General features: G+C 46.4%; 1 long non-coding RNA gene across 1 annotated transcript in view; it reads left to right on the top strand.

The window, feature by feature from the left end:
- The first annotated feature begins 1444 nt into the window (after positions 1-1444).
- Positions 1445-22943, top strand: part of LOC111819498 (uncharacterized) — a 125331-nt gene continuing 103832 nt past the window's right edge. The window contains exons 1-2 of the long non-coding RNA XR_002823101.1: positions 1445-1515; positions 5617-5678. This is a non-coding gene — a long non-coding RNA (uncharacterized LOC111819498). The remainder of the gene's footprint in view (positions 1516-5616; positions 5679-22943) is intronic.

The following is a 22943-nucleotide window of genomic DNA, read 5'->3' on the forward strand; positions in this document are numbered from 1 at the left end:
GTCAGCTGAGGGCGGTGGCGGTGGCGGCGGCGGCCTCGGCTGGAAACCGCGTCCCCGCCCAAAGTGAGTACAAAACTCCCTTGGACTGAAGTTTGAAAGAATCCAGTGTAGAGACAGACTTCTTCCTCCAATCTGGTTAGAATAAATAATCATAGAAACATACCCACATAACCGCCCAAGTAAAGAGCCGACGCCCAGATTTGCCGTCCCCACGTGTTGCTTAAGTTGGCGTGGACGCACCCGCAGACACAGCGGCTGACGTGACACCGCATTTTCTCCGGATTCCTGCCTTCTAGGGTGGTGCAGCCTGGAGAGGGGGGCACAGGGAGGTGGGGGAGGCCGCTGCGGAATCCATGGCTCTGAAGGAGCACTGGGGCTTAGAATAGCGCCCAACCCTGGGGGACCCTCGCACAACCCAATACCCCCTGATAGGAAAAGCCTTGTTCGTATGGATGATTAATAGCCGGCCTTCCCACAACCAAGCGGCGCGTTTCTGCCGCAACTACTAGTTTAGTTGTTTTAATTTGACCTGTATTAGCAAGGTGCTCCCAGAAGCTGCGAACTGGATTCGCACCCCTATGAGCTCCCCCCTCCACCCCAGCCTGCTTCCTGGGGAGGGCTGGGGACTGCAGCTCCCGCGGCGTCGTCTTCTCCCGAGGGAGCAAGCCGGCGTCCCTCTGCGTTCTAACCCGGGAGACGTCTGGCAATCCGGGGCGTGGTCGGGGGGGGGGGTCTCCCGGCCCGCGGATCTGGGCGATGTCTGCGTGCACCGCCGTGGGGTTCCTCTCTGGTACAACGTCCCGGTGTGCAAGAAAATTTTTTTCTAAGTAGCGCTGGCATCTACGGACTGGCGGTGGTCTACACTGACAGTGCTTCTATCTGGAGGTGTGGGGGGAGGGTACTACGGCCAGAGGACGGGAGGACAGTGCAGGCCGGCTGGCCGCATGGGAACCGATTCTCTCCGGACTCAGCCGCCAGGAGCACCCCGCGCTGCGGCTAAAAGGGGCTGGTAGGCTCTTCTGCACCCCCGTGTGCTCCCCCACCGTCCCTGCGTCCCCCGGCTTTTCCAGCAGGAAGATGGGGTGCCCAGCGGGGGTGGGGCTCTCCGGGCCGTGGGGCCGGACTGTCACGTGCCCCCCTCCCCCGCCACTGCGGCGGGAGTTCCAATCAGAGCGCGCCAGGGGGCTCCTCCTGGGCAGGAACCACCCGGCTCGGCGGCAGAGGGTGGGCCGCCGTCACCTGACCGCCCGCCCCCGCCCCCGCCCCCCGCAAGTAGGGGCGGTGGTAGCGTCTGCTCGGTTACAAATGGCCCCTCCCGCCCCGCTCTCTCGGGCTCGGCGCGGACCCGCCCGGGCGCGCTTGTCGGGCCGACTCCAGGCGTCCAGCCGCCCTGCTGTACCGGCCCGCGGTCCCCGCCACCCCTGAGGGCGTTCCCGGTACATAGCGCGGAGGCTTGTCGGCGGAGGCAGCGACAGGAGGCTGGAGAGCCGAGTCCCGTGGCTCGCTTACCCGCAGGTGAGTGTGCAGCTCGGGCGTGGGATGCTGCGGAGACAGTGCGGGGTTCGGGCGCAGGTTAAGTTTGTAAACCGAGCCGGAGGTCTCTCGCCTCCTCGGCCTCCTGCTTGCCGCGTCCGCGGATCGGGGACTTGGGCAGAAGCCTCGATTCAGGGGGAAGGACTTCGGGAAATTCTGGAAGACATATCAGGTGGGAATGTGTAGTTGCAGTTGATGGGGGTTAGACAGGTGCACACGAGCGTGCCTGCGTGTGTGTGGCTCCCGGGTGAGGCTCAGCCCGAGATGGGGCGAAGCCTCTGCGGCCGGTCATTCTGTCCCCAAAAGCCATTTAGATGCCAGAGAGAGAAATTGCGCTGCTATGAGGTGGTCACTGGATGTAGGGCAGTAAATCAGTGACCCCAGTATTTCTGATAAGCCCCTGTAGAAGCAGGAGTGCAGTGGCTCAAGAAAGTGTGTGATATTTTAAGGTATCCAGAAAGTATTCCTTTTACCTTTTAACTTCTTGGTAGAAATTAGTATAAAAAGTGCTGAATCATGCAAAAAAGAGATGGAAAATAATTTCATTTTTGGTAAAGTTTTTCAAAGCTAATATCATCTGCGTTTTTGGGTGAATACTTTAAATTTACGGTGTAGACCTTAATTGTATTTTATGACTGTGCTCTTGGCTTTATGACTATGGGTTGCTTTTTTTCTTTCTTAATGGTAAGTTGTAGCCATTCATTATCTCCTACTGCCCTCGCCACCCTCTCTCCCCCTTCCAAAAAACCCCAGAAATACCAAGACTTTTTTTTTTTTTTTTGGTGTGTTCATGATTGTAAAAGGAGTGGGGGAAGCAGGCCTTGGAAATAGGAACGATTCTCCTTTGATGAGTGCGATGATGGCCAATTTGATTTGTCACATGCCACTGAAGGACATGTCAAGCTGATAACATGCAGACTGGAGAGGAAAAGAAACAGTTGTCGATTGAATAAGAAATAAACCCTAATCCAGTTGCACTCAGTAAAACAGCTGAAGGGTAGTGCTTCCACGTTGGGAGCCTGAGTCCTCTTTGGTGAAGGTGGAGGGGTGCAATTTTTGATGGAAGTTCTGATATCAGACAGCAAGTAGCAATAAGATGATTAAAAGGAAAAAAAAATCAGAGTCAGGTTTAGTGAAATGGGTGTGTCCAAAGACAGCTCTTGCCTGGTTGCCCCGGGCTGCACCGCCTGAACTGTTCAGTGGCCTGCTGACTCATAAAGGAACCAGCATATATGCTAAGCAGGGTTGGATTTTATTTGTAGACTCTAAAGAACATTTTCCTGTAAAAGAGAGAGAGAGAGAGAAACTTCATCAGAAGCATCCTTAGACACAGAAGCCTGTCTCCTCCTCATATCTCTTCTTCAGGGAGCGTTTCCTGGTTCCTTGACTTGTCACCTTCATTTCAGGACTTGTCACCCATGCTTGTGCACAGTACCTTTGATTGGATGCAAAGATTTTAATCTAAACCTTAACCGTAGAAACAGCAGCACTCTTAACAATATGGTTATTTGGGGAGGAAAATGAAAAACTGGAATGTGAACGATTAATTGAGTTTTCTTTGCAGCACAGATTCGCTTAACATTGCTTGCCAGGCCACGGAGCCCCACCCTGTTTGTGTGCATGAAAGACCAGGGAAGGAATTGGACAATTGCAGTGGTGCAGAGCCAGGCAGTCTCCAGGCTTGGATGTTAGGTTTATTTAAATAATGACTAATCCTAGGTAGGTCTGGAAAAGGTGTAGTTTCACCTGTCAGTTTGTTACAATGCCCATTTAAATTGGGGAGATTTATTTTGCTAGAAAAAGGGTACGAAGCAGGAGTTGCTTCCAAGTTTTGAGATGCTGGGGCTGAAATACACAATTGGAAGGACAAATACCAAAGCATCTATAGTGAAGCCAAAAAGAGTTCTTTTTGCTCTGATATCCTTAAGAAAATTTTCTCATGTTAAGTAAGGGTTTTTTTTTTTTTTTTTTGGTGAGGGGGGGCTCATTTTCAGGCAAGGCAGGGAATAAACCAGCTTGTGGGATAGACAAGCACCTGGCATGTGAGTTAGAACAGAGATGCATAATTGCTGCAGGAAATAGATGAATGACCTTACCTTTCACTGTCTGGCCCTTCAAACAGAACCCAGCCATGCCACATCAGATTAAAGGAAGGCCATTTCTGTAACATGGCGAGGAGATGTCTAATCTTATTTCAAATCAATGGGAAGGAAAATGTTTTGAGCTGCTCTGAAGAAAGGGGTATTAAAAATTCACACTAATTCCTTATTATCATGGCCATGCTTACCGGCATTGTCTGCTGCAGACCGCGGGTCTGACCCTGAGGAAGAGTGATGATGAAGACTTTTTTCTTTCCTTTTTTTTTTTTTTTAAACAACAGCAAAAGAAGAGGTCCATTTGATATTACCATTCCTTTTTTAAAGCAAATAAATCATTTAAAGAAGAAAATACGACACTCTTCCTCTGATGGCTAGAGTGAATTCGTGCGTTTCTGAGCCTGGATGTGGTGTATCCGCTTAGCAGCATCTCAGTTATTCCAGTTGGAAGTAATGCTCCAGGTGAAAATTGCATGTTCTGTTCTCAGCTAATGTGAGTTCAAAGCTGTTGAAGCCACCTCTTCTTTTTTTCCTTCTTGCTTGTACTATTTTCCCCCTCTTTTAAATCCAGAAACCACACTTACAAATTCTAGAGCACCTAGAAGTCTTTGAGATTTCACCAGGAATATACCATCAGGTAAATTACCTGTGATTGCAGGTCTTTCTAAAATCAAAATAGATTTCAGAGTTGGCTTTAACAATCAAAGTGGTAGGATGTTGCCGGTGCTTTATGCAGTCATGGTCGCCCTGGCAGCCTGGTTTCAAAGAGGGTCTTTTCCCAAGATTTGCAGTGATTATTTTGTGGAAGCTAGCTAGCTCCGCCTGCTTGCACAGTAATTGCAGTGGGAGAAGGTTCCAGAACAGTACCTCCTTAAGTTCAGTCAGTAAATATGCACACAGCATTGTGCGAGGAACATTCCAGAACACCCACCTCCAGTGAAGTGAATGTGCTGGCAGGATAACACCTGGGCTGCTTTAACCCACCAGCAAATCTCATTTTTTATCACAGGAGATGATGCTAATGTACAGTGAGCTTTTGTGGGGGGGACACTGGAAAGCCCTGGAGGATGGAGAGGGGCATCTGATGTCTGACTTCTCTTAGAATTGGCCTTCGAGAATCTGTCTTTTTCATTTGAGTATGTCAGGTTATGCATGTTTTGCAAAGAGATTGAAGAAAGCACATTGTGCTAAACCACTTAATATAGGGATTTGTAGGGTTAGTAATGGAGCGCTCGTGGCGCAGTGGTTAATAGCTCGGCTGCTAAGCAAAAGGTTGGCAGTTCGAATCCCCCAGCTGCTCCCTGGAAACTGTATGGGGCAATTCTACACTGTCCTATCGGGTCACTATGAGTTGGAGACGACTAGACCACAACGGGTTGGTTTGTTTGGTAGGGTTAGTAATACCCAGTTTCATTGGCTCTAAGTATTTAAAAATTAATATATTCATAGGATTTTTAGATGTGTGAGTGTTGGGTTGGGGCAGTGAGGAGTAGCCTTTAAAATAACCATTTGGAAATTACTGATTGTTTAAAATTATACGACGTTGAATGCTTGCACATACATATCGGCAAAATCAAAGAATGCATTTTGGAGTGCACATATTGCCACATACACATGTATTTTACACCAATTAGAATTGTTATTCAGGATTATTCAGTTCTTTATGTTGAGAGTTTTTGTTTCTTTCCTGGTAGATGTTGAACTCTGATTCTGCTATGCTTGGGTATCTTGTACAGTGGACAAATACAGTTTTTCTTATAATTAAGTAAAGTCCATTTTTTTTTGCAATGTGTCTTTATTTAGATTGCCAGTTTAAAAGTTGTCAAGCTCTAGGTTTTAGAACCAGAAATATCATGAGAAATAGTATCTGTCCTGAGGTAGCTCACGATGCATCTCCTTTGCTCAAATTACTGTAAATCATCTTTGCTACTCATGGAATTTGGAAACTCTCCAGACTGCTAATGACCAAAATATTTTGGTCTTACAGGTGTTGTTCCTTTGATACAATGGACGGTGATTCTGCACTTCTGCCTGAGAATGGTCCAAAATGTAAGTTCAGCAAATCTAATAATTAAGTATCAGTAACACTGGCGTTCTGTGCAGAACAGTACTTCCATTTTCATTCCTTCTACCCAAACAAGATTCTAGCCTCATAAATCAGGGGCTAGAGGGAGGTGAAGGAGCCCTGGTGGTGCAGTGGTTAAGCACTCAGCTGTTAAGTGAAAGCTTGGCAGTTCGAACCCATCAGCTGCTCCACAGGAGAAACATGTGGCAGTCTGCTTCCATAAAGATTACGCACAGCCTTAGAAACACTACAGGACAGTTCTGCTCTGTCCTGTAGGGTTACTGTGAGTCAGAATCGACCCAATGGCAATGGGTTTGGTTTTAGAGGGAAACAATATCATCTTTTGCGGGGAGAAATTGCCTTAGACCAACATTCGTTCACTACACAGCAGTGCAACTTTAAATGACCGCCATCACAGCCATTGATTGGCGTTCCTCTCTTCACCACCTCCCCAACATTATTTTTCATGGTAATAGACTATATACTTTTGGTGTCTGGGTAATGCTGACTCTACACCTCCCCAAAGGTCATGTCTTTCTGGGTGGCCCTGCCCGTCCTAATCTTCTTCTGGTTCAAGCAGATAGATTCCAGCATGTAGACACATCCAGCCTCAGGAGCAGAGTTCCTCTGTGCCAGATGAAATCCTGTGGCTACTATAGTGCTACCTTTTCTCCCACGTCCATTTACTAAAATGCCTCTTTAGGCCAGCTGATGAAGGTCGAGCTCAGGATCTGGTAACTTTCAGGTATAAAATGGAAAGTGTTAACAGTATGCAGGAGGCCATTGCTTTGTCAACACAAAGACATTGGATGATGTGGGATTTTACAGATTTTCACAGGATAAGCCCACTTCTCCATTTTATGAATATCAAGTACTTTCAAGTATGACTCTTTAAGGAAAGAACTGTCTGTTCTCTGATAGGGACCCAGTGCTTCTTTAAACCAGTTGCCGTCGGGTCTGTTCTGATTCATGGCAACCCCATGTGTGTCAGAGTAGAAATGTGCTCTGTAGGATTTTCAGTGGCTGATTTTTTGGAAGCAGATTGCCAGGACTTTCTTATGAGGTGCCTCTGGGTGGACTCGAACCTCCAACCTTTCAGTAAGCAGCCAAGCTCGTTAACTGTCTGCACCACCCAGGGATTCCCTCTGTTTATTTAGAAATCTCAAAGGTAATTTAAGATATTTTTGAAAAATTCTTGGACATTTAATGCATTTAATCATTGGTCAAGCTCTAGAAAGCTGATTTTTTTTAGGAAAACCATTTCACACCCCTTGCTTTTTTTTCCCCCCCTTCTGTCTACACAGCTGCATCTGCCTAAAACATGGATTTCCATGTAATTCAGTTCACTGACTATCACTCCATTTTTGTTTCTCTGCAGAGTTTATTGCTAGAGCTGCTAATAGACTTTCAGCACAAATAGTATGTTGATCACTTGAAATCTCGTTTGAGCTTGACCGAATATACATAATGGGGTGTCAGTCGGGGAAAAACCTCATAATAAATGGCAGGCGACTTATATTCATGAGAAAATGTCTTGAGCAGCACACAAAAATATCATGTGTACTGTAGCATGACCGACTGATTTCACTGGTCTCCGTCACATTCATCGGGGTGAATGTTTAATAGCAAAGGCAAGGTTAGATCCTGGAACCTTTCTTTGTTTATATGGAGAAGCACATTCTATACAGCATAAACATCTTCTAGAACCACCGCCAGTGAGAAAGATCTTTTCTACCTGAGGAATTCAAAAATTGCAAACAAATCTGTTTAAGTTGGTGCATATTTAAAACCAGTGACTGGTTTTATGCAGTCCGTGTTTTTTTTTTTACCACGTGTGTATCAGTGCATACACTCGGTGTATGCAAATATCATTTTCTGTGTGTGTATGCGAGAGTACGGTATATTTAGAGAAAAGCCTGCTTTACATAATTTATTTTTAAGAACAACTGAGCAGAGAAGTATCCATGCGTTAGAAAAGTAAAATGTTATTTTTTCTTTTTAAATTTTCCATTGAATGCTAAGTGAAGGAATCTCACTTTTAAAATTCGATATGTACTTCTTTAAAATCAATTTTCTTGATAGAGCCGTGACTACGATGGGAGTTATCCTTGGGAAGTGATTTTTGGGGTTATTGACTTGACAGCTTTCCCTTCCCCCTGGTTGTCTGTGTGGGATCTGGCCACAGAGGGAAGATGAGGTATCATATAAGCTGTAATCCTGTTTCAGTCCAGGACAATGTGGGGTACATTATGCTTTTCCCAGTCCTCTGGGTGGGGTACAACCCGCTTCCATCTTGAATTCTTTGTCTCTTCTGCATGAATTAAGACAATGAACTCTTTGCTAATCGGCTTTTAATTTGCCTTTTTATGGCCCCTCCACCACCCTCCCCCCGCAAAAAATAATCACACCATGGGCAAATGTCTCTTCCAGTTCCTGTGCTGTATTCAAGATTTTTTTTTAAATGTATTATGGCAGAGTTTTCACTTTTTTACCCTCAAGTCATAGTCAATAACCAGAAGAATCTACTTACCATGAAGACTGTGTGAAACAAGCGAGGCTGTTAAGATACAGAGGACGTGACATCGGGCCATTAGCATGCCTATGGTTTTTCCATAGGGTTTCGGGAACTTTTGTCTGTTTTCATCTTCGGCACTGAAATGCTTCTGATTTCCTCTGTAAGGTTTCTAATTAGCAGTAAGAGTGAATATGGTTTGCTGAGGAAATGGGATTATCTGAGAAGGAGCCAGTTGCAGAGGTTTCACAATGTATGATTGTAGTAGAGCTACATACAAAACGAAACTCGTTGCTGTTGAGTCGAATCTGACGGCCCCACAGGGTTTCCACGGAGTGGCTTGCGGATTTGAACTGCCCACCTTTTTGCTTAGCAGCTGAGCTCTTAACCACTCCTCCACCAGGGCACCAGAGCTACATGGTAAGATGTTTTGTAAGTAGAATCTGTGAGGTGTTTTATCTGCGTATTCCGTTACAGATGCGTATAGTTTTGTGCCAGTTGGAAAACCAATTGGTTATTTTGCACAAAAGAAAAGCAACCACATTAGGGATTGGGAAATTGTGCTGTTGAGAATTATGAATTATGCTGTTGAGACTTTAGGAAAAGCTAGGTTATACTAGAACTTTAAACTCAGCAATCAATTATTTGAATGAGTTATCTTAACCTGCAGAGAAGTGTATGTCTGCAAATGTTGAAAGTGGGATTAATGGGATGTGACTAATAAAAGGGAAAAATTAAATCCCGGGACAAAGAAAATTGGAAAGAAAAAAAAAATCTCCAGAAGAAAATTGACCCTGAAACCTGCATTTATAGGCCTTGTTGTTATCTTAAATTTTCAATACTTTTAGTAATTTATTTTAATAAATGGAGAAAGGCTAAGTAATACGAACTAAGTAGAAGTTACACGAACTGTTTGCTGATTAAAAGGTACTCAAGATTATATTTTGGTCATGCGTATATTACCAGTTTGGTAATATAAAGACCCAGTTTTTATAGATTGTTTTCTTAAAGTCTTTAACAGCCTACAGTGAGAATACTTAAAGACAAATAAAACAGGTTTAACTACATATCTTTCTAGATCTTGTCAACAGAACTAAAAGTAGCATCAGTAGCACCAGGTTTGGTACAGCTTTTAAATTGTTTTTTAAAGATCTTCAGTCTACACAAATTTTGAAAAACGGAGTTGAATTTGTGCCTGTTTCACAGAAATGTACATTATGAATTTCTGGGGTTTGATTTTTATATACGCAAAATGGAGACGAGGAAAAAACTGAAGCTCCGATATTTTTGTTTTCTTCCAATGGCTGCATTTTCAGAAACCAAAGAGTCAAGGCTCTCTCTTGTTAGATGCTGCGTGTTTAAAGTTACATCCCATTTAATAGAAGAACAGCAGTGGGTCTACTTTTTCCTTCAACGATGATTTCAATAATAACTAGGTTGATGAAATGGATTAAAGCTAGCATGCTTTTTTTAAAAAAAGAAAAAAATTGTGTTTTTCCCTTTAATAAAGAACACATTCAGGCAAAGTAAAGAAAATTTACCATGTACTGATTCAGTTATCAGTGAAGTAGTAGTTAGATATATATGTTGTTTTTAATAAATCTAGCTTTACATTTAATGAAAAGTTTTATTTGCAGGCTTAATTGCTCATGCTAAGGGAAAAATCAACAGATAAATTGATTATGACATGTAACTCCAAGCTTTCTGTAAGTTAGTTTGATTGAGAGAGATATACTGTAATGCAGAAGAAATCTGTAGCGCATCCTCTTGTTTCGTTAAGAATCTATATTCTCCATATAAGAGGGGAATAACTTGGGGTCCCTGTCAGGTGAGTGAGTGATTGTCTGCATCTGTCCTGCTGGTGACCTTATTAATAGTTAAATGTACACACCTTTTAAAATGAGCTTCAGCCATTCCACTTTAATTGGAAACCTAACGCTGAGAAATTGTTGTTGTGGTTAGGTGCTGTCAAGTCAACTCCAACTCATAGCAACCCCATGTGACAGACTAAAACGGCCCCCATAGGGTTTTCTAGGCTGTCATCTTTATGGGAGCAGATTGCCAGGTGTTTCTCCCATGGAGCCACTGGGTGGGTTCGAACTGCCAACCTTTCAGTTAGCAGCCAAGCGCTGAACCATTGCATCATCAGGGCTCCTGCGTGACCAAATGTCCCAGTACGTTAAGGAAAATCGTCTTGACTATTTCCCCTGCCTAGTTTTTGTTAGAGTAACATGTGGTGACAAAGATGATTTTCTTCCTGATAAGCAGATACGCTGTGATTATGTAAGAATTTGGGGAAAAGGGTATGCGTGGTATTTTTGGGTTTTTTTTTTTTTTTTGCTTTTTTTTGCGGGGGGGTTGACTTTACATAAAGGAGGGAGGGTCTCATTTTTAAAAATCAAAAACTCAAGTTAAAACAATTGATAACCACTTTCAGGTTGAATGTCTTTCTCATCTTGCTGTGACCTCATCCCTTTGAGGCTGTGCTTTGAGGACACTGACAGGTTGTACACACTCAATGTCTGATTGACTTGATTTTGTCGCAGCCATGCAGAGGGGGTGCCCAGCTTCTGGATTTGATCCCTAAGGATTTGAAAATTCAGCGTCATAGCTAATGTTATTGCCTCTGCGAGGTGGCCACACCCTCTTCTTAATCAATGTTTTCTATTCCTGCAAACACTTGGACCTTTTCGTGAGTTCTTGAAAATCACCTTTCTCCCTTATTGTTACAAATAAATGGCTACGGAGTTCAAGATAGGACTTAAAAATTGAAAAACCTGCTACAGACCCACATTATCAAGCTCTTCTGTTCTAATATAATCCCTGAATATAATTTCGGGGACATGGATATTAAGCGTGGAGGTTAAGCGTGGAGGAAGCTCTAGCTACAGGCCTTCCCGAATGTTCTCGAGAGATACACGTTAGCCCAGTATTTGTGGTGCTGGGTTGCTGGGTTAAAGGAAACAGATCAACAAACACCCTCTAAAGGCAAGGATTTAAATTTACAGTTGGAAAAAAACAACACAAGGTGAACGTTTATAGAGATGACAACTGCCGCTGTTTCTTTGGAGATGTTCGAAGTGCAGGAAAATCAGCCAAATCCCAGGGTTTCTCTCTTGGTAATAGCTGAGGAGTGTTGCTGCTGGTGGCGGCCATGATGACTAAACATTCTTAATTTTTTTTAGATCTACAAGTGAGGCTAACCAGCTTCGTTTTAGAGCCTGTTCTTTAGAACAGTGCTGTCCAGTGGAACTTTTTACAATGATGGAAATTTCTAGATTTGCTCTCTCTAAAACAGAGCCGCCAGCCACACGTACCTACTGAGCACTTGAAATATGGTTAATACAACTGAGTAACAGAATTTTTAAAATTTTATTTAATTAATATTTAAATTTTAAAAGTCACGTGGCTAGTGGCTACACATGGAACAGCATGTTGTCGTTAGGTGCTGCTGAGTTGGTTCGGACTCATAGTGGCCCCATGTACGATAGAATGAAACACCGCCCGGTCCTATGCCGTCTTCACAGTCATTGTTATGTTTGAGCTGATTGTTGCAGCCACTGTGTCAATCCATCTCTTTGAGGGTCATCTTCTTTTTCACTGGCACTTTACCTTACCAAGCATGATGTCCTTCTCCAGGGACCGGTCCCTCCTGATAATATGTCCAAAGTACGTGAGACGAAGTCTCACCATCCTTGCTTCTAAGGAGCACTCTGCCTGTACTTCCTCCAAGACAGACGTGTTTGTTTGTTCTTCTGGCAGTCCGTGGTCCATGAACAGCGTAGCCTTGGAGAATTCAGGGATTTGAGTTAGGTTTGCTGTAAAGTCCTCTTGATAGACTATGTGAACTAAGGGCAGTGCCCGCCTAAGAAATTAGAGACTGGGCAGTGCTCATCATCGTGCGCACTCAACATGGCGGGCCGTGGATGGCTGCATTGCAGATCATAGTTGTTCTTGTTGGGCTTTTGTTTTCACATTTTAAAATAGAACTGAATCCTACTTGGGGGACGATGTGTGATACTGTTTTTGCTCTGAGACCCAGTCCCCAAGTAGCCAGCCCTGGTTGCCCCCGAACCCCTTCAGGTCTTGGCTAGTTGGCTTGACTTTGAGTACATGTCTGAGATACCCTCAGAGAGAATTCTGGCTTTGGGATAAGGGGTTTAGGGACAAAAGTCTAGATTTGTCCTTCCAGAAAGTCCTTCCACCATTGCTGCATTTTCTTTTTGTCACTTCCACTAGTGTCGCACATGGTTAGACTTCACGATCTAACTTAAATTTGGGCCCTGTGTCTGAAAGAATTTTACCACAGGTGGGCCTAAAACATAAGTACTAATAACCTCAGTTGAGACAATACCGACGAAGAAGTTGTGACATTGCATTCACCCCACAGTCCACAAGCTTCTTTCTAAGGCCAGCTAATCTTTCCACATAAATGTAGGATCTCTCCTGGCTTTGAGTTGACCGTGAAGCTGTCAGAATCTTTTCAGGGATAGAAGGTTAGAGAGTCCTTGGGTGAGTGAACTTATTCCTGATGGGGCTTTATTTCTTCTGCCCTACCATCCCAAGACTTTAAACAGCTATGCAGGTGGGAAAGCATGCTTCCCATCAGGGACCACCCCTTCGTCCCTGCCTAGGGTGATCCCGCACCGTCCAGCATACACAGGAGTTGTCTGTCCTGTGCTGAAGGGCAGGTCATAGCCTATACCCCAGCATGTCTTCCAGGACCCAAGATCCTCCAGGCTGGCTGTGCCTCGGGATCACCAAGGAGAATTTTTTAAGGACACTAATAAACAAATTCCTGGACCCCACCCCTCGTTCTATCTTCACCGTTGGAATTATCTGGAGCCTTTTTAACCATGCTGATGCCAGGGTCCCACCCCAGACTGGTTAAATCAGAATCTCTTGGTGTGGTCTGTGGATGCTGGTGATTTTTAAAGCCCCCAGCAGCCTGTCTGAGTTTGGGGGCACCTTCTGCGTTGGTTATACCAACAGAGGAGTTTTAGGATGTACAGTAAACGTTTTGGCTGTTCACCTCCTTGTTGTTGTTCGCTGCCATCAAGTTGGCTGTGACTCATGGTAACCACATGTATGTAATAGACCAAATCATTGCCTGGGCTTACACATCTTCCTGATATGTTTGAGCCCTTTGTTGTGACTGTCATGTCAGTTCATCTCATTCAGGAGTTTTGTCTTTTTCACCGGCCCTCTACTTTACCGAACATGCTGTCTTTTTCTAGGCATTCATCTTTCCTGTTGATGTGTCCAAAGTAAGCGAGCTGAAGTCTCGCTATCCTCGCTTCTAAGGAGCATTCTGGTTGTATGTCTTCTAAGACCGATTTGTTCATTCTTCTGGAAGCCCATGATATATTCAGTATTCTTTGCCAGCATCACAATTCAAATGCATCAATTCTTCTTCTGCCTTCTTTTATCACCCCCCCTTAGTTTGTATTCCTTAATTCATCCACTTGCTCATCAAGCATTTGTTAAGCACCTACTGTGAGTCAGTCCTCCTGGGCATAATGCTGGGTTCAGTGTCCTGGGCTCACCCCCCTTTTCTGCCTCCTTTGCAGTCTCATTGCTCCTGCTTTGTGCACTGGGAAAATGACCCCTAGACCTGTGTCTCCAGCAGAGGCCTTTCTAGACTCGCCGTCCCCACTTCTGCTGGACGTCCCCTTCATCGTGGGTGACACGGAGCCAGTCCCCTCCCCACACGGCACTGCCCTCTCTGTTTCAGGCATCTCCTTCTCCCTGAGAATCTGGGTGCAAACCTCAGAGTCCTCCTTGTCCAGCTTGGTCCCTGAATCCTACTGCATCCACCCCAGTGGCCCCTCTGCCATGTCCTGTTTCTCGGGTCACGTTGATAGTGACCTTGTTCAGGCCTGAACCGACTCAAGCCCAGGCTGCTTACACATGCTCTGAGGTGGTGTCTGTCTCCTTGGTTTGCTTTTCTCTCCAGCCACACCCTTTCCCCAGTTGCTGAAACATAAGTCCGTTCCTAGAACTTGCACCACTGAAAACTCAGAAGGACTTCTAGGAGGGGACAGGAAGGAGTCCACGTCTCCATCATCTGCCCAAACCTTCCTTCTCAGTCATCCTCTCAGCCTAGTGCCCTGGGCTGCTCGCTGGCCCCCACCTTGCAGTCCGGTCCTCAGTGCTGTGCCCAGACCTCCCACCTCTGCATGTGGAGAACTGTTTCTCTCTCGAAGTCTGCTTCACTCACAGTAGCCCTGCAAGCTTCCTCTGATGCCTTTGGCCAGACCACTCATTCCTAGGGCCCTGCACTTCTCTTGTATGTCTGTTCTCTCGAGCTCCTCCATCAGCTGCCCTGGATCCTGTGCAGGTGCGCACAGGGTCCCACCTCCCCACCCCGCCCCCGCAACTCTACCCTGCAGGCAGGAGCCACAGCTCCTCAGCTCCCAGGGAAGGGCCTTTGCAAAGGGTGAATGGCATCACGTACTCCCACCTGCCCACCTGAGGCTGCCTGCTGCTTCCCAGGCGGTCCCTCAGGGAAGGTGAGGAGGAGCAGACTGCCTGGACCAGTGTGTGGGAGGGCGCTGGTCCATGGGAAGAAGGGGTGGAAGTGTATCCGTACAGGTAGATGTGCTGGAGGAAGCGTATCCAGCCTGCTGAAGGCCTTGTCCACCCAGGGTGGACTGGAGAAGCTTCCAGAGCTCAATCTTGGTGAAAGAGGAGGAGGAGGACGGTATTGGAGGCTGAGAAACTTCTATGTGGACACATACAGAGAGAAGCCTGAGGGAGGGAGAGAAGGCAGGGCTTAGTCAAGGAACTGCAAGTATGTCAAGCATTTGAGTGTGGGGTGAAAATGGAGGTGGGGCAGGCAGAAGCCAGAAACCAGAAGGCTCCCGCCTCGGCCTGATTTGCCCAGCAGAGACTCTGAGGCTCTGGAATTCTATCATGAGGGCAGACGGGGGAGCCCTGATTGCCAGGGCTCTGCAGACCCACCAGCGGCTGCTTCCCTCATCCGCCTGGGCCTGGGAACACTGACTCTCCTGGCTGGCTGGCTGGGGCATGGCTCCCCACGGGTGTGTCGCACCCCCGCACCTGAGCCACGCCGGCCACCACATGGAGACCCCGTGCTGCAGCGCCCACCGTCAGGTGAGGGCACTGCTGAGGCTCGCGCCATGGGGCTGAGGTGGGCACTCTTGCCTTCCGTAGTTGGTAGTTGACACACCAACAGGTTTCCCGTTTGCTCTCAGCCTCAGGGAGGAAAGAAGAACTAACCCCAGAGGGAAACAGCAGCATAGGCCCCAGGCGCAGTCACTGTGGAGACATATAGTAGCACATTCCAAACTTGTTCCTCAGCCAGGAGTCCCTTGGGCGACTTTTGGGGGGAAAAGCAAGGGTCAGTCTCATCTCCCCCCAGGTTTCCCAGCACCAGGGGTACATCAGGCTCTGTCTGTGGCACCCCACTTTCCCAGGCCTGACTTGGCTGGAGTCCTGGTGGCGCAGTGGTTGAAAGCTCGGCTGCTAACCAAAAGGTTGGCAGTTCGAATCCACCAGCTGCTCCCTGCAAACCCTTTGGGGCAGTTCTTCTCTATCCTCTAGGGTCGCTGTGAGTCAAAATCGACTCGATGGCCATGAGTTTTAGTTTCGGCTTGGACTCTTAGCCACTGAACAGCCTGACAACTCTGGGTTGCCCTGCTGTGAGTGCCGCCCCATGGGCACGGCCAGCGCCTCTGGGAAGAAGGGCAGTTCGTCTCCGCTTTGCTCTCAGTCCCAGGCTGACAATTAAGCCACTGAGAAAGGACAATTCACAACAGGCCTACACAGAGAAGTCCTTTTATGCACAAGAATGGCTAGTCGTGCACATTAGCACCATTTATATCTGTATTTATAAGTACAGAGGGACTGTACTTGAGAATGATCAAATGGCATTGCTTTAGGAAGGGTGTTGGGTCACTCTGATTTAAGGCACACTGAGCAGGTTCATTGTCACCAGGCGGCACAGCGGCCCGGCCAACAGCTGAGGTGCAGTTTGCTGAGTGGGCAGCGGGCATGCACGCTGTCACGGGCTGCAGGGTCCCTGTGACTGGCAGAGCCTGTGTCATTGAGTCTGGTGGGCTGGTGAGTGAGGGGAGCTAACTCGTGGATGCAGGCCTGTGACAGGCCCTAAGACCTCAGGCCCAGCCCTGCCCAGGACCCTGTACAGAATGACACAGCAGCCCATGTGGGCAGTGTTCTTGCCGACCACGCAAAGCGGAGAGAAGCTCGGGCTCATTAACGGTTTACGGTTACAGTATTGAAAACTAGAGCCCCCCCCTGGAAAGGGCAATGGTTATGTGTACTACCTGATTGTTACACCGGCACTCCCTCAGCTCCAGAGGAGATCACGCACTTCCCCCTGAACTTCTCATGCAGACCCGTTGGCTGAGGGAGTTGTCTTCATGAGATGGGTGTGGTTTTAGAGACACCCCAACCTGCAGGAAGATCCAGAGAACCCAGGGAGCCTCCCCCGGCCCCATCTATCCTCAGCCCCACCTACACCACCCATCAGACTACCTCTTGTTGGCCCCTCCAGTCTGCAGTACCTGCTCTGCCACGGGGGTCAGGGTCTGGGGTCCCGATCAGTCCATGGTCATACCTGGAGACATCATTTGAATTGAGACTGTCCAGGTACGTGTTCTGCATCTCTTAGGGCTGGGCCTGAATTGGCTACCTGGTCCCTAAGCATCATGATCCAGGACATAAGGGATTTGTTGGCTTCTCCCCCTTTATTTATTATTATTACTGCTGCTATTGTTCACGCTCACTTTGTAGTATTCTTGAGCTCAGCACTTGATGTGGATGTTCTCATCTGATCTGCATAATCTTATGCAGTAGGTACCATTTTACTAATGAGGAAATAGGCTCAGAGAGGGCAGGCCAATGGCTCAAGGTCACACAGCCAGAAAGAGGAGGGTCAAGCCACATTGACATCCTGCCTCTTCCCTTGGCTACGAGGCTTAGACTCTGTGCTGCCTCAGCCCAGGGCTCCCAGGTCTTCTCACCAACTACCCCAGGTGTTCCTGCATCATGAGCAGTGGAAGAAGAAAAAGAAGGAGCGAGTCAGAGACTCGCGTGTCCTCCAGGGGCCTCATTTCCAGCCTCCCCCTCCTCCCAGCGGGGCCCCGGAGGCCTTGGTAATCCACCCATGTGGTTCCCTGTGGCCCACTTTCTCTTTCACTCACCTCCATACATGTTAGTGAGTCATTTCCTTCTCAGTGATTTATGTCTGCTTCCACAGATCATTTTTTAAAGGGTTCCAAGACATCCAGAATTCTTCTTTGTTTGAATATTAGATTTCTCTCTCTGCAAACTCTATGACCAGATGCTGTCAACTTGGGATCTTGGCTTTGGGTGAGGATCCACCCAGAGTTGTTCATCCCAGGTAATCCATCAAGCATGCTGTCTCAGGGAAACCTAAGTTGGAGAGGTGCTGAGAGATTGGGTAAACGAGCTCGTGCTGAGCAGTGCACATTACCAGTCATCCCTGGGGTGGTCTTGGGATCCCCAAGTGCATACATTAGCAAGAAGGGGAACCAAGGCAGAGGGGCATAGGCTTCAGGGAGAGAAGGGAGGTGAATTGAGTGGCTGAAAGCTTCCATGCAAGGTTGAGATCTCAAGGCTTGTCATTATGAGAGCAATGGAGGGAGCACAGTGGTTTGGAGCTCAGGCCTGACTCAGACGGCCCGGGGTTCAAATCTTGACTATGCCACTTGCTTGCTGCTGGGTGCCTTTGGGCAAGTTACTTAACCTTTCTGTGTATCCATTTCTGAATCTGTAAAACGGTGATACTGCCTCATAGAGTTGTTATAAGGACCAAATGAGGGTGTGTGTCGGGGGTACACTGAGAAATATGCCTGGTATATGGTACGTGTTCGGTGTCGTTCTTGGCTAGAACAGACCAGGTTCTGGGAAGGGCTGTTTGGAATGAATGGCTGGAAATATTCTCCATCCAGTGAATAATAGTAGTAATCGCTGTTTTATGCAGACAGAGACAGTTGACAGCCTCAGCAAGGCTCCCTTCTAAAATCAGACAGGATTCAGGGAGATTATGTGGTTTACTGTTTATTTGATTTGTTTACACCACACTGAGTTCCATGCAGGCTCTGAGCTGTCTTTGTCAGCTTCCTCTCTGTGTGCCATTGCTTCTTGATATGAATGAGATTACTGCAACTATTGCCTCCGTTCTGGAAGGGGACTGGCCCCATCAGAGCGACTCCATTCTTTGGATGCTTATTTGCACTTGATGCATTGTTTTTGCCTTTGACTCCCTAGGCCTGGTGGTGGGGGTATTTGTCTACCTGCCATTGCCGTTGAGTTGATACCATCTCATAGCGACCCTATGAGACAGAGTAGAACTGCACCATAGGGTTTCCAAGGCTGTAATCATTACGTAAGGAGACATAAACAACAACTACACACGTGGACCTCAGCAGATGGAATACAATCAAATCAACTACATCTGAGAAAGGGACAATTGAGAAGCTCAATATCATCATTAGAACAAGACCAGGGGCCAACTGCCGAATAGACCATAAATTGCTCATATGCAAGTTCAAGTTGAAGCTGAAGAAAATTAAAACATGTCCACGAGAGCCAAAGTATGACCTTGAGTATATCCCACCTGAATTTAGAAACCATCTTAAGGATAGATTTGACGCATTGAACACTAGTGACTGAAGATCAGACAAGCTGTGGGATGACATCAAGGGGGACATCATACGTGAAGAAAGCAAAAGATCATTAAAAAGACAGAAAAGAAAGAAAAGACCAAAATGGGTATCAGAAGAGACTTGAAAACTTGCTCTGGAACGTAGAGTAACTAAAGAAAATGGAAGAAATGATTAAGTAAAAGAGCTGAACAGAAGATTTCAAAGGGCAGCTCAAGAAGACAAAGCAAACTATTATAATGAAACGTGCGAAGATCTGGAGTTAGAAAATGAAAAGGGAAGAACTTATTTGGCATTTCTTAAGCTGAAAGAACTGAAGAAGAAATTCAAGCCTCGAGTTGCAATGTTGAAGGATTCCATGGACAAAATATTAAATGATGCAGGAAGCAACAAAAGATGGAAGGAGTACACAGAGTCACTATACCAAAAAGAATTGGTCAGTGTTCAGCCATTTCAGGAGGTACCATATGATCAAGAACCAATGGTACTAAAGGAGGAGGTCCAAGCTACACTGAAGGCATGGGTGAAAAACAAGCCTCCAGGAATTGACGGAATACCAACTAAGATGTTTCAACAAATGGATGCAACACTAGAAGTGCTCATTTGTCTATGCCAAGAAATTTGGAAGACAGCTCCCTGGCCAGCTAAGTGGAAGAGATCCATATACATGCCCATTCCAAAGAGAGGTGATCCAACAGAATGCAAAAATTATCAAACAATATCATCAATATCATATGCAAGTAAGATATTGCTGAAAATAAGAAGCAGTTGTAGCAGTAAATCGGCACAGAACTGCCAGAAATTCAAGCCAGATTCAGAAGAAGACGTGGAACAAGGGATATCATTGCTGATGTCAGATAGATCTTGACTGAAAGCAGAGAATACCAGAAGTTTACCTGTATTTTATTGACTATGCAAAGACATTTGACAATGTGGATCGTAACAAATTGTGGATAACATTATGAAGAATGAGAATTCCAGAACACTTAATTGTGCTCATAAGGAACCTGTACATAGACCAAGAGGCAATCATTCAAACAAGTGAGGAGATACTACATAATTTAAAGTCAGGAAAGGTGTGCATCATCAGGGTTGTATCCTTTCACCATACTTATTTAGTCTGTATATTGAGCAAATAATCTGAGAAACTGGACTATATGAAGAAGAACACAACATCAAGACTGGAGGAAGACCCATTAACAATCTGTGATATGCAGATGACAGAACTTTGCTTGCTGACAGTGAAGAAGGCTTGAAGCACTTACTGATGAAGATCAAAGACTACAGCCTTCAGTATGGATTACACCCTAAGCATAAATTAAAAAAAAAAAAAATTGGACCAATAAGCAGCAGCACGATAAATGGAGAAAATATTGAAGTTGTCAAAGATTTCATTTTACTTGGATCCTCAGTCAGCGTCCATGTAAGCAGCAATCAGGAAATCAAATGACATATTGCATTGGGCAAATCTGCTGCAAAAGACCTCTAAAGTGTTAAAAAGCAAAGATGTCACTTTGAGGACTAAGGTGTGCGTGACTGAAGCCATGGCGTTTTCAGTCACCTCATATGCATACAAAAGCTGGACAGTGAATAAAGAAGATTGAAGAAGAATTGATGCCTTTGAAATTATGGTGTTGGGGAAGAATATTAAATGTACCATGGCCAGAAGGACAAACAAATCTGTCTTGGAAGAAGCACAGCCGGAATGTTCCTTAGAAGCAAGAATGGGAAGACTTTGTCTTACATACTTTGGACGTGTTATTAGGAGGGACCAGTCCCTGGAGAAGGACATTATGCTTGGTAAAGTAAAGGGTCAGCAAAGAAGAGGAAGACCCCCAAGGAGATGGATTGACACAGTGGCTGCAACAATGGGCTCAAGCATAGCAACGATTGTGAGGATGGCCTAGGACCGGGCAGCGTTTCGTTCTGTTGTGCGTGGGATTGCTATGAGTCAGAACTGACTCAACAGCACCTAACAACAACAGCAACAATCTTTATGAAAGCAGACTGCTACATCTTTCACCTGTGGAGCAGCTGATGTGTACATCCCTGTATTTTCAAAAGGGACCAGGATAACACAGCTCTTGTCCCGCCTGTGCTTTCAAACTCAGGCCTCGTCTAATAGCATAGTCCTCTGAGGCTGCCTGGGTCGTTGGGGAGTGGGTCAAGTGTCTCACAGGCACTTCTACCACATCCAAATACCAAGAAGCAGACATCGGATGGTAGCCCGCGGGGCCACCCTTACATACAACAAGGGGTGTGGTTCAGGGATCCCACTCAGCTTGCCCCTGCCCCAGCTGTTCCCTTGTGAGGCATTCTTGGCCTCGTGGCCAGGATGCGTGTACATTACAGGGAAACAGAAATCTCCCCCGTAGTTGCCAGGTACCAGAAACCCCAGCAAAGCCAAATGTGCAAACCCCAACTCTGGTGTCATCCCTAGCACCTTCGTCACTGTCACACCCACGTCCACCGCATCCATAGTTGTCACCCAAGTAAAAGCTACCTCCTTCCTTGTCAGGCCACACCGTAGTATCCACCTGGTCTACCTTCATCCAGCTCCCTGTCCCCAGCCACACAGCAGCTAAGATGGTCTCTAGAAATACAAATCATATTATGCCCTCTGTCTCCCCTCCTCTGCATGGGCTCTAGCTTCCTCTGTGCTCCTTTATAACACTCTCCTACTTCAGTTGTGTACTTGGGTGCATCTGTTTTGTGCCTCTCTCCCCCATTAGACTGTAAGGACCATGAGGGCAGGACTGTGTCTGTGTTGCTTACGTCTGTATCTGGGCACCTAGGCAAGCATTACAGTCATTGCTTACAGTTGGACAGAAAGATAAGCCCAAGAGGATATAAAGACAGATAGATAAATGTCTGTGAACCCATCTGCTAAGAAACCAGGAGGACCTGCTGGAGATAACTGGGCTGGTGCAAGCAGGTGGAGGAAAGAAACCCCCCACTTTACCCACCTGCCATTTTCTGCCTCTGAGAGCCAGCCAAAGGCTCACCAGCCAGGTGGTGGGGCTTGGAGGAGAAGGTTCTTCTCTTATCAAGAACAAGACGGTGATCTTGCAGAAGGTCACTTGTGTAACAGAGCTGTTGCTCACACCCAGGTCTCCTGGTGAGTGAGATACTTAGTAGGTTGGAGAAGATTAGGAGTCCTTGGGCAGTGTAAACAGTTAACATGCTTGGCTATTAGCCAAAAGGTTGGAGGTTTGAACCTTCCAACCAGAAGCACCTCAGAAAGAAGATCTGGCAATCTACTACTGAAAAATCAGCCATTGAAAACCCTATTGAGGCACATTTCTACTCTGACATATACAAGGTCACCGTGAGTTGGAATTGACTTGGTGGCAACTGGCTTTTTTTTTTTTTTTAAGTAGATTAACAAAGATTTTTTGAGTACTTTTGGTGCCAGATTTTGCACACATTATCTCAGTTTATCTCCACCAAAACTTTGTGAGGTTGGTTTTATGATTCCCATTTCACTGACAAGGAAATTAAGGCTCAGAGAAGCTAGACACTGTCCACTCCACTCCCAGTCTATCAGCGAAGCCTGAGCCAGACCAGCCTACTAGGAAGAAGCAAGTGCTCAAGCCCTATCTGCCTTTCTTAATGTGATCAACCCACTTTATCTCCAGGCTACAGCCAGGTCGGGAACCCACAGTGAGAAAGGTTCAGATACGATGATGGTCTGTTGAGCCAGTCGGACAGTTCTTACCTGAAGAATTCGAGAACTGTCTGGATCTATGCAGAAAGGGCCGCTCAGTTTCGGCAGCGTGTTACTAGGCTAAGGTCTGCAGCTCTTGAGGTCTGATGAGGTCAGCGATTGTCCATCTCCAGGTGGAGTGACACACTGGCAGTGTCAGGAGACCAGTGGCAGTTGCGGGAGGAATAACAGGACCTACTCTCCCCTGAGTAGTGTGTGTGTGTGTGTGTGTGTGTGTGTGTGTGTGTGTGTGTGTGTGTGTGTGGCCCCTGCCTAGGTCTACATGGGCAGCTGAGAGCTTTGAGAAGAGAGTTAACAGATGAAGACAAATGGGGCAGAAAGAGGCAGCTGGAAGAGC

This window comes from Trichechus manatus, unplaced genomic scaffold, assembly GCF_000243295.1.
Source record: "Trichechus manatus latirostris isolate Lorelei unplaced genomic scaffold, TriManLat1.0 scaffold00001, whole genome shotgun sequence".
Lineage (NCBI taxonomy): Eukaryota > Metazoa > Chordata > Mammalia > Sirenia > Trichechidae > Trichechus > Trichechus manatus.